Raw genomic sequence first — 3,774 nt, forward strand, 5'->3', positions numbered from 1 at the left:
ACTGGATCATAGAGTATAAACTGGTCACCAGGGGCTCAGTTCCTGTAAATAGAGGTGGGGGAGGCAGTGTCAGGAGCTCATTTCTCAGAGAAAGGAGGTGATCATTGGCTTACAGTCTAAGGATACACTTAAAAAATAATCCAAAATGATATTTTTAAAAAGTAACATCATTATTACTGAATGCTTGGTCTTACTCTTTAGTATAGAGTGGTCCCATACTACCACTAAACAGATTATGATGAGTCATATATCATCATGGAAGTGTTGAGAAATTCCTGCTACAGCCTGCTGAAGGCATCCTAAAGTTATGTGTAATTGGCTAGACTTTTTCGTTTTTTATTTCAGTGTCTTCTGGGATCTCTTACAGCTTGGGAACTGATACATCCCATCTTCTGGTGGACAATACATTAAAGAACGTGTTAGAGACATAAATTTGATACTTCTGATGGTGTCAACGTTGAAAGGTAAATTCAGTGCTTGAGGATGGATGCCTTTTAGAATTAAAACAACTTTCAGTCTGTTGTTGTGGGACATCTTGAATATACAACTTTACTAATGGGTATAAAATTTGCAGAAATATTTGCATATGTGTACCAGACATATACCAGAATTTTCATAGCAGCATTATTCATAATCATAAAAATTGGAAATGATACAAATGTTCATTGATCAGAAAATAAATATACATTGGTATATATTCATACCAATAAAAGAATAAATTTATTTTATTTGTATTAAATAAGTAAATAAATTTAATTTTCTTTATAAAATTATAAAGAAACATAAAGCAGTTATTAATACAACATTCAAGATGATGGTCACTTCTGGGGGAAAAAGGAAATAATATGGGTTAGGAATTTACACGGAGAGTTCTTAGTCTACTAGTAATGTTCTGTTTCTTAAGCTGGTATGTATGTTTGCGTACACTTAGTTATTCTTCAAATTGTCTGTGTATGTTTTATTTCCTCATTTGTATATATGATATCTGTCTCTCTCTCTATGTAATAGGTTATATATAATAACAGTTTATATAATAATACATATGTAATTTACATTGTATATAATGCATAACAGTTTTATTGGGATATAATTTACATACCATAATGTAAATGTGTACAATTCAGTAATTTTTACTATAGTCACAGAATTATACAGCATCCCCACTATCAAATTTTAGGACATTTAATTACTCCCAAAAGAAACCATGTAGCAGACATTCCCAATGTCCTCATCCCCTGCCACTGATAATCACAATTCTGCTCTCAGTCTCTATGGATTTTTTATCTGTCTATTCTGGACATTTTTAAATAAATGGAGCCATATAATATATGTTTTTTTGTGTCTAGTTTCTTTCATTTAACAAAATGTTTTTTTATTTTATATTTTACAAAATGTATACGTTTAATTTTCTTTATTTAAGATTTATTTATTTAAATTAGTTTCAAGTATACAATACACTGGTTAGACATCTATATAGTTCATAAAACGATTCTTCCAATTGCTCCCTCCCTCCCCTGGCCTTCCAACTAGCCATCATATTAATGCTAACTGCATTCCTTATGCCGTCATTTAGCATAACGTTTTTAAAGTTCATCTATGTTGTAACACTTATCAATACTTCAGTCCTTTTTATTGCTGAATAATACTTCATTATATGAGCATGCCACATTTTGTTAGTTGATGGACATTTGGGTTGTTCTCAATTTTTGAATAATGCTGCTATGAATATCTGTGTACAAGTTTTTGTGTGTACATATGTTTTTATTTCTCTTAGGTATATACCTAGCAGTGGAATTCTTGGGTCACATGGGAGCACTATGTTTAACATTTTAAGAAACTGTCAAACTATTTTCTAAAGCAATTGCTCCCTTTTACATTCCTACCAGCAATATATGGGTTCCAATTTCTTTATATCCTCAACAACACTTGTTATTGACGTGATATCTTGTGTTTTTAAAAATTTATCCTCTTCATAGTTTTGATTTGCAGTTCCCTAATGAATAATCGTGTTGAACACCTTTCTTGTGTTTATTGGCTATTTGTATATCTTCTTTGGAAAAATGTCTCCTCAGATTTTTTTGCCCTTTTTAAATTGAGTTATTTGCCTTCATATTGTTGGTTGTAAGAGTTCCTTATATATTTTGAATACAAATCTCTTATCGAATATTTGATTTGCAAATATTTTCCTCATTTTATGGATTGTCTTTTCATTTTCTTGATAGTGTCCTTTGAAGCACAGAAATGTATTCTGATAAAGTCTAATTTGTCTTTTTTTTGTCATTTGTGCTTTTAATTTCATGTCTGACTTCATAGAGTTACATCTGATATTGCCTAATACAAGATCATAAAGGTTTACTTTCATGTTTTCTTCTAAGAATTTTATAGTTTTAGCTGTTATATTTAGGTCTATGATTCATTTTGAGTTAATTTTTTATATGGTATGAGGTAAGGATACAACTTCATTTTTTTTGCATATATCTATCCAGTTGTCCCAGCACCTTGTTGAAAAAAACTATTTTTTCCCCATTGAATTTTCTTGGCATGCTGTCAAAAAAATCAGTTAACCATAAATGAAAAGGTTTACTTCTGGACTTCCAATTTTTATTTCAATGATCTACATGCCTATCTTATGCCAGTACCATGCTATCTTGATTATTGTAGCTTTGTAGTAAGTTTTGAAACCAGGATGTGTGAGTCCTCCAACTTTGTTCTTTTTCAAGATTATTTTAGCTATACTGGGTCCCATGCATTTCCATATGAATTTTAGAATTAGCTTGCCAATGTCTGTACACACACACACACACACACACACACACACACAAAAGCCAATTGGAATTTTGATAGAGATTGCATTGGATCTGTACATGAATTTTGGAAGTATTGCCATTTTATCAATGTTAAGTCTTCAGATCCAGGAATATGGCATGTCTTTCTATTTATTTAAACATTCTTTATATTTTTCAGTGTACAAGTTTTGCACCTCTTTGTTAAATTTCTTCCTATGTATTTTATCTTCTTCAATGATATTGTAAATGGAATTGTCATCTTAATTTAATTTTCAGATTGTTCATTGCTAATATATAGGAATACTATTCATTCTTTATATTGATCTTGTACCCTGAAACTTTACCGAATTCATTTATTCATTCTAATAGTTTTTTTTTAGTGCATTCCTTAGGATTTTCTGTATCTAAGTTTATATAACCTGTGAATAGAGATAGTTTTACTTCTTCCCTTCTAATTTGGATGCCTTTATTTTTTCTTTCTCGTGCCTAATTTCATTGTCTTTTTCCTTATCTTAGGGGGAAAGCTTTCAGTCTTTTACTATTAATCATAATTTTAGCTGTGAGTTTTTTGTAGATGACCTTTATCAGGTTGAAGAAGTTTCCTTCTATTAGTAGTTGATTGAGTGTTTTTATTTTGCAAGGATGTTGGATTTGTCAAATATTTTTTCATTGTCTATTGATATGATCATGTGGCTTTGTCCTTTATTTTATTAATAAAGTATATTAGATTAATTGATTTTCATATGATAAACCAATCTTGCATTCCTGGAATACATGCCGTTTGGTTATGGTGCATAATCCTTTTTATATACTGCTAAATTCAATTTGCCATTATTGTTGAGGATTTTGTGTCTACAGAAATAAAGGATACTGATCTATAGTTTTTTCCCTCTTGTGATATCTTTGGTTTTGGCCTCTTGTAATAAGCTGGGAAGTGTTCCCTCTTCTTTTTATTTTTTCTTTTTTTTCAAGAGTTCATGAAGGATTG

Source organism: Pteropus vampyrus, unplaced genomic scaffold, assembly GCF_000151845.1.
Source record: "Pteropus vampyrus isolate Shadow unplaced genomic scaffold, Pvam_2.0 Scaffold488, whole genome shotgun sequence".
NCBI classification, from domain to species: domain Eukaryota; kingdom Metazoa; phylum Chordata; class Mammalia; order Chiroptera; family Pteropodidae; genus Pteropus; species Pteropus vampyrus.